Source organism: Lissotriton helveticus, chromosome 2_1 (assembly GCF_964261635.1).
Source record: "Lissotriton helveticus chromosome 2_1, aLisHel1.1, whole genome shotgun sequence".
NCBI lineage: Eukaryota > Metazoa > Chordata > Amphibia > Caudata > Salamandridae > Lissotriton > Lissotriton helveticus.
The window spans coordinates 1,447,204,210-1,447,217,347 of record NC_136059.1 but is presented as its reverse complement, the minus strand read 5'-3'; positions in this window follow the sequence as shown (position 1 = coordinate 1,447,217,347).

Sequence of the window (13,138 nt, the reverse complement as noted above, 5' to 3'; positions counted from 1 at the left end):
GGGTACTCAGTGGTGCATGGGCCTAGTCTTTCTGTGGGGTGTCTTCAATTTAAACATCATTGAGGGCATGGATGGCATGGGATTGTGGTGATTTTTAAGTGTTTTTCGACTTTTTGGGGTGTTGTTGGGGCCTGGCCATGTGGGTGGGGGCCATTTTGAGGCCTGGTACAGGCAGGGCCTGGCCATGTGGTGGGGGTCAAGTGGCCATTTTGAAGCCAGGCAGTGTGCTCAGGCCTGCACCCAGTTTGCCTTGCTTTCAACCATTATGCCCAGGGGTGCTCAGTGGTGCATGGACCTAGTCTTTCTGTGGGGTGTCTTGAATTTAAACATCATTGAGGGCATGGATGGCATTTGATTGTAGTGATTTTTGAGTGTTTTTTGACTTTTTGGGGTGTTGTTGGGTCCTGGCCATCTGGGTGGGGGCCATTTTGAGCCCTGGTACAGGCAGGGCCTGGCCATGTGGTGGGGGTCAAGGGGCCATTTTGAAGCCAGGCAGTGTGCTCAGGCCTGCACCCAGTTTGCCTTGCTTTCAACCATTATGCCCAGGGGTACACAGTGGTGCATGAGCCTAGTCTTTCTGTGGGGTGTCTTGAATTTAAACATCGTTGAGGGCATGGATGGCATGGGATTGTAGTGATTTTTGAGTGTTTTTTGACTTTTTGGGGTGTTGTTGGGTCCTGGCCATCTGGGTGGGGGCCATTTTGAGGCCTGGTACAGGCAGGGCCTGGCCATGTGGTGGGGGTCAAGTGGCCATTTTGAAGCCAGGCAGTGTGCTCAGGCCTGCACCCAGTTTGCCTTGCTTTCAACCATTATGCCCAGGGGTACTCAGTGGTGCATGGACCTAGTCCTTCTGTGGGGTGTCTTGAATTTAAACATCATTGAAGGCATGGATGGCATTGGATTGTGGTGATTTATATGTGTTTTTCGACTTTTTGGGGTGTTGTTGGGGCCTGGCCATGTGGGTGGGGGCAATTTTGAACCCTGGTACAGGCAGGGCCTGGCTTTGTGGTGGGGGTCAAGGGGCCATTTTGAAGCCAGGCAGTGTGCTCAGGCCTGCACCCAGTTTGCCTTGCTTTCAACCATTATGCCCAGGGGTACTCAGTGTTGCATGGGCCTAGTCTTTCTGTGGGGTGTCTTGAATTTAAACATCATTATCATTGGGGGCATAGATGGCATGGGATTGTGGTGATTTTTGAGTGTTTTTTTACTTTTTGGGGTGTTGTTGGGGCCTGGCCATGTGGGTGGGGGCCATTTTGAACCCTGGTACAGGCAGGGCCTGGCCATGTGGTGGGGGTCAAGGGGCCATTTTGAAGCCAGGCAGTGTGCTCAGGCCTGCACCCAGTTTGCCTTGCTTTCAACCATTATGCCCAGGGGTACTCAGTGGTGCATGGGCCTAGTCTTTCTGTGGGGTGTCTTCAATTTAAACATCATTGAGGGCATGGATGGCATGGGATTGTGGTGATTTTTAAGTGTTTTTCGACTTTTTGGGGTGTTGTTGGGGCCTGGCCATGTGGGTGGGGGCCATTTTGAGGCCTGGTACAGGCAGGGCCTGGCCATGTGGTGGGGGTCAAGTGGCCATTTTGAAGCCAGGCAGTGTGCTCAGGCCTGCACCCAGTTTGCCTTGCTTTCAACCATTATGCCCAGGGGTGCTCAGTGGTGCATGGACCTAGTCTTTCTGTGGGGTGTCTTGAATTTAAACATCATTGAGGGCATGGATGGCATTTGATTGTGGTGATTTATGTGTGTTTTTCGACTTTTTGGGTGCTGTTGTGGCATGGCCATGTGGGTGGGGGTCATTTTGAGGGCTGGTCCAGGCAGGGCCTGACCATGTGGCTGGGAGGTCAAGGGCTCATTTTGAAGCCAGGCAGTGTGCTCAGGCCTGCACCCGTTGTGCCTTGCTTTCATCCATTATGCCCAGGGGTAATCAGTGGTGCATGGACCACGTCTTTCTGTGGGGTGTCTTGAATTTAAACATCATTGAGGGCATGGATGGCATTGGATTGTGGTGATTTATATGTGTTTTTCGACTTTTTGGGTGCTGTTGGGGCCTGGCCATGTGGGTGGGGGCCATTTTGAGGGCTGGTCCAGGCAGGGTCTGGCCATGTGGCTGGGGGTCAAGGGCTCATTTTGAAGTCAGGCAGTGTGCTCAGGCCTGCACCCACTTTGCCTTGCTTTCATCCATTATGCCTAGGGGTAATCAGTGGTGCATGGACCAAGTCTTTCTGTGGTGTATCTTGAATTTAAACATCATTGAGGGCATGGATGGCATTGGATTGTGGTGATTTTTGTGTGTTTTTCGACTTTTTGGGTGCTGTTGGGGCCTGGCCATGTGGGTGGGGGCCATTTTGAGGGCTGGTCCAGGCAGGGCCTGGCCATGTGGCTCGGGGTAAAGGGCTCATTTTGAAGCCAGGCAGTGTCCTCAGGCCTGCACCCATTTTGCCGTGCTTTCATCCATTATGCCCGGGGGTACTCAGTGGTGCATGGACCAAGTCTTTCTGTGGGGTGTCTTGAATTTAAACATCATTGAGGGCATGGATGGCATTGGATTGTGGTGATTTATATGTATTTTTCAACTTTTTGGGGTGATGTTGGGGCCTGGCCATGTGGGTGGGGGCCATTTTGAGCCCTGGTACAGGCAGGGCCTTGCCGTGTGGTGGGGGTCAAGGGGCCATTTTGAAGGCAGGCAGTGTGCTCAGGCCTGCACCCAATTTGCCTTGCTTTCATCCATTATGCCCAGGGGTACTCAGTGGTGCATGGACCAAGTCTTTCTGTGGGGTGTCTTGAATTTAAGCATAATTGAGGGCATGGATGGCATTGGATTGTGGTGATTTTTGTGTGTTTTTCGACTTTTTGGGTGGTGTTGGGGACTGGCCATGGGGGTGGGGGCCATTTTGAGGGCTGGTCCAGGCAGGGCCTGGCCATGTGGCTGGGGGTCAAGGGCCCATTTTGAAGCCAGGCACTGTGCTCAGGCCAGCACCCCTTTTGCCTTGCTTTCATCCATTATGGCCAGGGGTACTCAGTGGTGCATGGACCAAGTCTTTCTGTGGGGTGTCTTGAATTTAAACATCATTGAAGGCATGGATGGCATTGGATTGTGGTGATTTATATGTGTTTTTTCACTTTTTGGGGTGTTTAACTGATGTTCCTCCGGCTTCCATTGCTTTTAGGTGCACAAGAGAACCACCAGTGCCAGGAAGCAGTCCTGCAGCGGTGTGTGCAGCACAACGTCACGCGACGTCACGTGTGGCCACAGACAAGGCAACTCTGCAACTCGTTCAACTGCGGCCTGCTGTTCTGACATCTGAAGAAGATGGGCCCAAAGAAAGGTGGCCGTAGCGCCTCAGCGAAAAAAGTTGCCAGTGCCACTGCCAGTAAGAAGGAGCAGAAGAAGCAAGTGGCACCACCTACGAAGGAGACTAGTGTGCCCACCGACACCTTTTTTGGGAAAAAAAACACTACGCCTGCAGCAGCAGCGGTGTCCGCCGGGAACTAAGCTGGAAGCAGCACCTCTGCTTCATTGGGCTCAGTGCCACCACGCCAAGTTAGGTCCAAGACCATGAGTGATGATGCGGCAGCCACTTTGGTTGTTCAATCACCATCGACCAGTGATGTTGGCTCAATACAAGAAAGTACCATCCAATCAACGCCGGGTGTAACTCAGCTGATGAGTGTTCAACAACCACAGCCGCAACGTCAACCACACGTGCAACTAGTACAAGCGCAAGTACATGGGCAAGGAGAGGCGCAAGGAGAGGCACAAGTAGAGCCGCAAGGAGAGGCGCAAGTAGAAACGCAATGAGAGGCGCAAGTAGAGGCGCAAGGAGAGGGGCATGGACAGGTGCATGGAGAGGTGCAACTAGAGGTTCATGGAGCGGCACAACTGCCTACAACGCTTGTTCCTCCAGAAGTAGGGGCACATCAGGAAATTGATATTCAAGAGGAAGTATCATCCGAGGAAGCCACTCCTCCTGATGATGATTACCCATTGTCTTCCAGATCCCCAGCAAGAAAAAGGTCAAGGAGGGATACTACTACTACTACAAGTTCTTCTTCAAGCCCCCTTCATTCTGATGACCTTGATCGTGATTGGAACCCAGCCATGCAGTCTGAGAGTGAGTCACACCATGAGCCGACAAAGTTAGCTAAGCCTAAAAGGAAGGCTCCCGCAAAGCTTCGACCTATGGGAGATGACGATGAACAAGAAGTGGTCTTCTGCTGCTGATGAACAGTCTGACGACGACCCAGTCTTCACAGTCGTCACTCCAGGCCCAGCGGGCATGCAGCAGACAGAAATTTTCGCTCTATTCCGAATGGCTGCTCTGCGGGATGTGGGCGGCGTGGCACTGGTACCACCACCAACGCAGTTAACTACAACACCAATACGACCTACAGCTTCCATCTTTTTTAGTCAGAAGGGCCGGCATGGACCTCCATCCAGCTCGACCTCAAGTAGTGGTGCTGTAAGTGAACAACAGAAACGAATTCAGCCACGCCCATCCTCCACTTCATCTGGCATTGAAAGTCAAAGTAGCACCTCACCTTCAGCAGACATCACCAGTCCCCAGTTTGGGACTTCTTTACTGTTACCCAAAGGGCGGAAAACATGGTCGTTTGTTCGATTTGTAAAACATTAGTTAGTCGGGGTAAGCTTGGTACCAACTATGGTACCGGAGGCCAGAGAGGGCATCTCAAGCAACACCACACTATCATTTGGGAAGCACACATGAGGAAGATTGAGGAAGGCAAAAGAAAAACAAATCCAAATGTATCCCTTGATATTGCATCTGATGATGACGAGAGGCTGATCGTGCAGGAGGGAAGTGAAGAAGCGACAGATACTTTTTTTAGGTACACCCAGTTCTTCTGGCAGCAGCACTGCAGTGGTATCGCCCACACCCTCTACCCCTGCAACATCTATGAGGCACACTAAGAGTGTGGGATAGACACCAATGCGAAAAACTACATCACTGGGCCTAACTGGTTTGAAGACATCATCATCATCATCATCATCACGTAAAATGATCCAGCCCACCATTCGCGGAATGTTGTGGTCGGAGGCGCAATTTGAACGCAACCACCAATGGTACGTCTGTATAACGTACAGCTGGCTAAAATGCTAGCACTGGACCTTCTCCCTTTTTCTTTCGTGGAAGGGGTGGGGTTTCTAGAATTAGTGGCAACAGTCTGCCCTAAATGGAAGGTTCCTAGCCGGTCCTATTTTGCCAGAGTTGCGGTTCCAGCACTACATGAAGATGTGCTGGAGGTTATTGGGGCAGCTTTGCAGAAGAGTGCTGTTCACACTATCCATTTGACAACAGACATGTGGACCAGTTGCCAAGCCCTTGATTACATGTACATCACTGCACACTGGGTCTCTATTGCAGGGTCTTTTCAAGGGGTTAGAGACAAGTCAAGGGCAGTTGTTGACCTGGACACAGTTTTTCAAGCTACTCGGAAATATGCAACATTAGCCATGTTTGCCATGGAGAAAACTCATACTGCAAAAGACATTTGGGAGGAGTTTAACAGTAAGGTCTCTGAATGGCTGCAACCAAGAAATCGCATAGTTGGTTATGTTTCCACGGATAATGGCAGTAATATAGTTAAGGCCATGCATCAAGGTGAATATTTCAGAGTGCCGTGTTTGGCGCACTGTATAAACCTGGTTGTGCAAGATTTCTTGAAAGCTGAAAACACAGCCAAGAAGTTACTGACCACCTGCTGAAGAATCTGCACAAATTTCAGCCATTCTTTTAAGGCCCGGAAGGAGCTGAGGAGAATTCAACATGAACGTAAAGTGCCAGTGAAAGGACTCATCCAGGAGGTGGCAACACGTTGGAACTCAACCTTTTACATGCTTGAGCGTCTGTCTGAGCAGTGCATGGTAATCAATGACTATGTCTTTCAACTAGGTTCTGATCATAAAGACAAGAGGCTAGAGTTGGAGGAATGGAAGCTAGTTAAAAGCCTGACAGACATGCTTCGTCCTTTTGAGGTCTTCACACGTGAAGTCAGCAGGTAGGACTGTTCTTTGGGCAAAGCTATCCCATTGTTGGTCATGCTAGAGCACCAACTGAAGGCGGTGTCTTCAACGTTCAGAGATACTGGTGAAAAAAAGCAAAACGCATATCAGTTGGCGGAGAGCTAATTAAGCCATCTAGTTGCCAATGAAAGGCTTCAAAACTTACATACAGAACAACATTACATTTGTGCCACTATTCTGGATCCACGGTACAAAAAGGCAGTGGCCAGCAAAGCGTTCATTCCTTTTGATGAAGCAGATGTTTCAAGGTACAAACATTGGCTAGCTGTGTCAGCCAGTCAGTTAGAAAAAGAGCGGCAGAAAATTCAAGGAGGCGGCAGAAGTCCAACTGAATCAGCAGGCCATCCAGCGTCAAGTTCCACTTCTGAATCTGTGGGTGAAGGGAGTCACTTTCCCTCACAGCCGTTAACGACACCAGCAGCAACCATATCATCATCCTCACCTGCACCAGGCCCAGTCATAAAATTGTCGGAAGTGGATTGGCTAACTCAGCAAGGCTTTGCTCGTTCCAGTGCAGCGAAGGCCACAGATGGTACGCAAAGTGGAGGAACCGTGGAGAACCTTGAGTTGATGGTGCAGGCCTATCTGGATGACCCAACAGAGGTCTTTGTTAAAACGAACCCATTGCTGTATTGGTACAGGAAAATGGCTCTATGGCCACTGATCACCAACCTGGCTATAAATTATTTGTCTTGCCCACTCGCAAGCGTGTCTTCTGAACGTGTTTTCATTGCTGCTGGTGCCATTGTAACTTCAAAAAGGACCTGCCTCTCGGCCAAAAATGTGGAGAGGTTAACACTGATCAAGATGAATCAGCACTTGATACCACCAGATTACAAAGTACGTGAATGCACGCAGGAAGAAGAGGACACCGACTTAGGTGACGTAGGTTCTTCTCTGTTACCTGACCTACTCCCGTCTCAATTGATGGAGTTTGAGGACAAGCTCTACTTCCCTGTCACCGATCCCTGAAAATGACTTCCTTTTTTTCTTCCTTATTCACTTTTATTCCTGTGTATCTTTCTTTGTTTTGCAACTTTTACCACAACAAAACTCTAATCACCTAATCACAACAAGTCCATCAGCAGCACTGTCTTCATCTTATATTCCTTATTGATTTGAAGGTGCCGCAGTCTGCATTCCTGAGGTTCACAAGTTCACAACTCAATCATGCTCCTTTATACTCCTCCTCCAGACTCCCCCTATCCATTTCCCTCAAGGCAGATGGATGGATTACGACGAGTCCCCTCAAGTGGGACTGAAATTACTGACTGACTACATGCTTGCTGATTGCTGACAGAGTTACTTCTGATATTGACAGGAGAGGCTGCCCTGTGGGTCCTCACTTTCCGAAGAAGATGCGGACAAAAAGTAGAACAGGTAATGAATAATTGAGAAGATGGCATGCAGTGGACAGCAATGGCTGTCTGGCTCTGATGAAACCAAATGCTGTTTGTTTTTTGTGCATGAAATGATGATTCATATGTCTTGCCTTAGTTATTATTTAATCTTTCACACAGTAATTGTAACTCATGTCAACAACTCTGTTTTTTTTACCTTGTTTAATTAAAATTGTACTTCAAATTCAGGGGCCACTAAATTGGGGCTAAGTGGCTTGCTGCATACAATTAGACATGCTTTGTCTGTCTGACAAAGAGCCTAGGTATGCTACATCAGGTTGCTTCACTCAGGGGTGCCTGCCTTGACCCTCTGCATGGCACTGCCTCAAGCTTGGGCCAAACATCCGTTATGTTTGCAAAATTTGCGGTTTTTCGGTATTTCGCAAATCTCGCAAAAGTATCGAAAAATCGCAAATTCTTGAGCGGAACGGATTTTTGGCCCAAGCTTGCGGCAGGGCCATGCAGTCGGTCAAGGCAGGCACCACTGAGTGAAGCATCCTCCTGATGTAGCATACCTAGGCTCTTTGACACAGACAGACAAAGCATATCCACGGTTTAGGGTTCAGGGCGATTTACTAGGGTTTTTGGGTTTAAGTTGGTATGGTTCACACTGATTCTAGGGCTCGGGCCCGATGCAGGCTCGTTCATAATGATGTTGGCAATGTTTTAGGGGGGTTTGATGTTCTTTGGTCCAGAATTGGCAGAATTTTGGCCTTTTTGGGTATTTTGCGGGCGCGTGTGTTTGGGTGAAAACTAAGTGAAAACTAGTCGTAGACCTTCTTCTTCTTCTTCTTCTTCAAATATCGCAGTGGTTCGATTTTGTTCTGCCTTGCAGAGATTCTTGTGAATCGCTGGAAGAAGTGACTGTCCAGGTAAGTTTCAAGAGGATCGAAGTAGTGGAAGAGCTGAAAACAGCAATGTTTTGTGAACAGCGCAATTTGCCATGTTTTTAATATACCAGTATTGCATGCTTTTGGGGGGCTGTTTGGGGGTGTTCTAGATTTGTGGGGGAGTGTGTGGGGGTCTGGGAGCACTGCTGGGATAGCATAATTTTGATTGGAAGTGATTTTAAGAAAATCCATGGTGGGAAAGAGGAGTTAGGGCCTAGCTGCAGAGCGCGTTTGGACCGATGTTGACTGGTTGGCTGAAAATGTTCTAAGCATGAGTTTTTGCATTTTTGCTTTTTGCCTGCAGGGGTCTGGGGGCATAGCTCGGAAGGTCTAATATTGGAATCAAGTGTTTTGGACCAAATCCATGGTGAACAAGTTTTTCCGTTTTTGCTCACTTGCCTGTTTTTGGGGTGTTCTTTGGGGGGCTTCTAGGTTATTGGGGGTGGGTTTTGGGGTTTGGGAGCACTGCCGGATCAATCTAATTTTGATTGCATTTTTTTTCCAGAAAATCCATGGTGGAAAAGGGGAGTTAGGGCCTAGCTGCAGAGCGTATTTGGACTGAATTGAAGGTAGGTCCATTTTTGCTTTTTGCCTGTTTGGGGGTGTTCTGCTTTTTGGCGGTTGGCTGCAGGGGTCTGGGGGCATAGCTCGGAAGGTCTAATATCGGAATCAAGTGTTTTGGACCAAATCCATGATGAAAAAGTTTTTCCGTTTTTGCTCACTAGCCTGTTTTTGGGGTGCTGTTTGGGGGCTTTTAGATTATTGGGGGTGGGTTTGGGGGTCTGGGAGCACTGCTGGCACAGTCTAATGTTGATTGCATTTGTTTTTTAGGAAATCCATGGTTGAAAAGGGGAGTTAGAGCCTAGCTGCACAGCGCATTTGGACTGAATTCCAGGTAGGCCTAAAATTTGCTAACTCTCACTTTTTGCGGTTTTGCTTTTTGGCTGTTTGGGGGTGTTAAACTTGTTTCCGCCCGGGTTGACGGGTCTGGGGGCATTGCTGGGAAGGTCTAATACCGGATAAAAGTGTTTTGGAGAAAATCCATGGTGGGAACGTTTTTAATTTTTCAGAGTTTTCGCTCACTTTAGTGTTTTCGGGGGGCTGTTTGGGGGGGTTCCTGGTGTTTGTGGGGGGGTTGGGGTCTTGGAGCAACACTGGGTATGGATACTTTTGATTGCAAGAGGTTTGCAGAAAATCCATGGTGGCCAAGGGGAGTTAGGACCTAGCTGCAGAGCGCGCACGGAGTGATTTGGGATTTAGGGCTAAATAATTGTCACTTTTTGCGGTTTTGCTTTTTGGCTGTTTGGGGATGTTAAACTTGTTTCCGACTGGGTTAACGGGTCTAGGGGCATTGTTGTGAAGGTCTAATACCGGATAAAAGTGGTTTGGAGATAATCGGAGGTGAAAAAGTGATTCCATTTTCAGGCATTTCGATCACTTTAGCGTTTTCGGGGGTCTGTTTGGGGAGGTTCCTGGTGTTTGTGGGGGGTTTTGGGGTCTTGGAGCAACACTGGGTATGGATACTTTTGATTGCAAGAGGTTTGAAGAAAATCCATGGTGGCAAAGGGGAGTTAGGGCCTATCTGCAGAGCGCCCACGGAGTGATTTGGGATTGAGGGCTAAATAATTTTGTCACTTTTTGCGGTTTTGCTTTTTGGATGTTTGGGGGTGTTACACTTGTTTCCGCCTGGGTTGGCGTGTTTGGGGGCATTGCTGTGAAGGTCTAATATCGGATAAAAGTGGTTTGGAGAAAATCGGAGGTGAAAAAGTTTCAATTTTCAGGCATTTCGATCACTTTAGCGTTTTCGGGGGGCTGTTTGGGGGGTTCCTGGTGTTTGTGGGGGGGATTTGGGGTCTTGGAGCAACACTGGGTATGGATACTTTTGATTGCAAGAGGTTTGAAGAAAATCCTTTGTGGCAAAGGGGAGTTAGGGCGTAGCTGCAGAGCGCGCACGGAGTGATTTGGGATTGAGGGCTAAATAATTGTCACTTTTTGCGGTTTTGCTTTTTGGCTGTTTGGGGGTGTTAATCTTGTTTCCAACTGGGTTAACGGGTCTGGGGGCTTTGCTGTGAAGGTCTAATACCGGATAAAAGTGGTTTGGAGATAATCGGAGGTGAAAAAGTGTTTCCATTTTCAGGCATTTCGATCACTTTAGCGTTTTCGGGGGGCTGTTTGGGGGGGTTCCTGGTGTTTGTAGGGGGGTTTTGGGGTCTTGGAGCAACACTGGGTATGGATACTTTTGATTGCAAGAGGTTTGAAGAAAATCCATGGTGGCAAAGGGGAGTTAGGGCCTATCTGCAGAGCGCCCACGAAGTGATTTGGGATTCAGGGCTCAATAATTCTGTCACTTTTTGCGTTTTTGCTTTTTGGCTGTTTGGGGGTGTTAAACTTGTTTCCGCCTGGGTTGACGGGTCTGGGGGCATTGCTGTGAAGGTCTAATACCGGATAAAAGTGGTTTGGAGAAAATCGGAGGTGAAAAAGTTTTTCCATTTTCAGGCATTTCGATCACTTTAGTGTTTTCGGGGGCCTGCTTGGGGGGGTTCCTGGTGTTTGGGGGGGTTGGGGAGTCTTGGAGCAACGCTGGGTATGGATACTTTTGATTGCAAGTGGTTTGGAGAAAATCCATGGTGGCAAAGGGGAGTTAGGGCCTAGTTGAAGAAAGCGTTTGACATTATTTTTAACTTAGGGCTCCGTAGGGTTAGCAGTATTGCATGTGTTTGGGGGTGTTCGAGATTTTGGCAACTGGGTTCTGGGGTCTACTCTTGGAGCACTTGTCGAGAAATGTCTAATTTTGCTTGCAAGTGGTTTGAAGAAAATCAATGGTGGATAAGGGGGGATTTGGGCCTACTTTACTTTCAAAGTACCTTTTGTCACCATTTTCCACTAGGCCTCAGACAGGTAGCAGTATTGCACTTTTTTTGGGGTCATTTTAGCGTCTGTGTTGAAGGGTCTGGGAGCACTGCTGGGAAGGTCTAATTTTGTTCTAAAATCGTAGTTTACAGTACACCTAGCTTGAGGGGAAAGATCCGCAAAATTCGCCCATACTTATTTATCCTTCAAAAGGAGACTCAGAGTACGCCCTTTCGAAACTATAGTACTGTCGATTCTGAAACTGAAAGTGTGACTTTTTGCACTACACAGCGTACGTACCTTATATTTTTTTCTCAGTGGTGTTTTATTATCACTTCCTGTTTTTCCATCAACATTTACAGGGCGGCTTTCACCCTGTACAATGCAAAAAAAGGATGAAGTCAGGCTTCACATTAGCGACCCGCAATTCAAAAACCGCCAGGCAGGCAGTGGACAGGGTGTCTTCTGGTCACCAACATTGATCGACGGAGCGTCAGATGGAACGGAGGAGTACCGCAAATAAGAGGAATGGCAGGATGCATGCAACTTCTCAAATTCAACAGGACAAGTACAACAACATACAGTAACAGTATCCATTCATTTCTAATTATCTTTTAAGTAATGTTATTGCTGTGAACTTCTATGAGTGTGACTCTGCATTTCTTTGCTCTCTGCTTCTAAATTCATCCCTCCAGCCATTGTATAGTTTTACTTTGCTATTTTTCAAACTAATTTAATGAACAAAGTTTTTCTCTGAGTGCAAGTGAAAACGCATAATTACTGCAGCCCTGTACTGTCGCATTCTTTCATTCAATAGAAAGTTCTACTTAGTTTAAGTAACCTAACCATCCATTTAGCAATCAACTTCATGCCTGCAGTAGTGCATGCACTTCCTTTATGTCCCTTAAAATATTTATGGATATCTTCGTATCCAAAGATTTGTTTATCTTCATTTGTTGTTTGTCCATGCTGTGTTTTTTTTCCTTTCTCAACAAAACTTTCCCAAAAAACCCCATTCCCATCCAATTTCCAAACCCTAACCCTCTTCCCCCGGGCTGTGTGGTTTTCATTGATGTGTGAGTAAATGACAGCAATAATTCCACCCACTTGCTGGGGAGGATAAGGTCATAGCAACTGAAAATGAATTACATTTCAAGGCTGGTGAAGTAATCTGAGGATATATTCTTACTCAGCTTGACACAGACCCATGACTATTGGCAAATCAAAGCAGATTTTCATGGGCACCATCAACTGGATTGATCATGAAGAACATTCTTCTCCTACATGTGGCAAATGATTACGCTGCTGTGTCCTTCACCTTCAGCACTATTTCTTGTAGTAGTAGCCAATGTCAAATTCCACGCAAGTAGTAGTTATACTTTCAATACTTTAGCATTTGTAAGGCTACATTATGGCACTGTTCTAGTGTACTGTCACGTGCTATAGTATCTATCGTACCGATCTAATGCTCCGCTCAGGCCAATCAAAGTTTCAATTTCTTTTTTTTCATATGCTGCAACTGCCACTGTGTACCACTATTAGTACCACCGCAATGATGCCATTTCAACCGCCCAGGATTGCCTACCTTAATCGCCATTTGCCATGCAGTCAGCCCTGTGCCTAGCCCTATTTTCAAACACGAATTACAGGTAAGATAAGCGTTTGGGGGGAGAAGGAATAATGGAGTAGTAGGAGAGACGAGAGACTGGCGGTAGTACTAGTAAAGTTCTAGGACAATTGAATTCACTAACTCTGTGAGAGGCACTTACTTTTGTAAACATTTGGGCAATTACTTACACAATTTGAATCAAGAAGCCACTTAAGTTTCAGGAAAACAAACTTACAGTTAACCCCCCCCCTCCAGCCTCAACTGCAGTAAAAAACATGTATGCTATGTTTAAGTTGAAAGTAATAATTATTTATATCCCTAACAAAAATAAACTATCCCGCAAGAC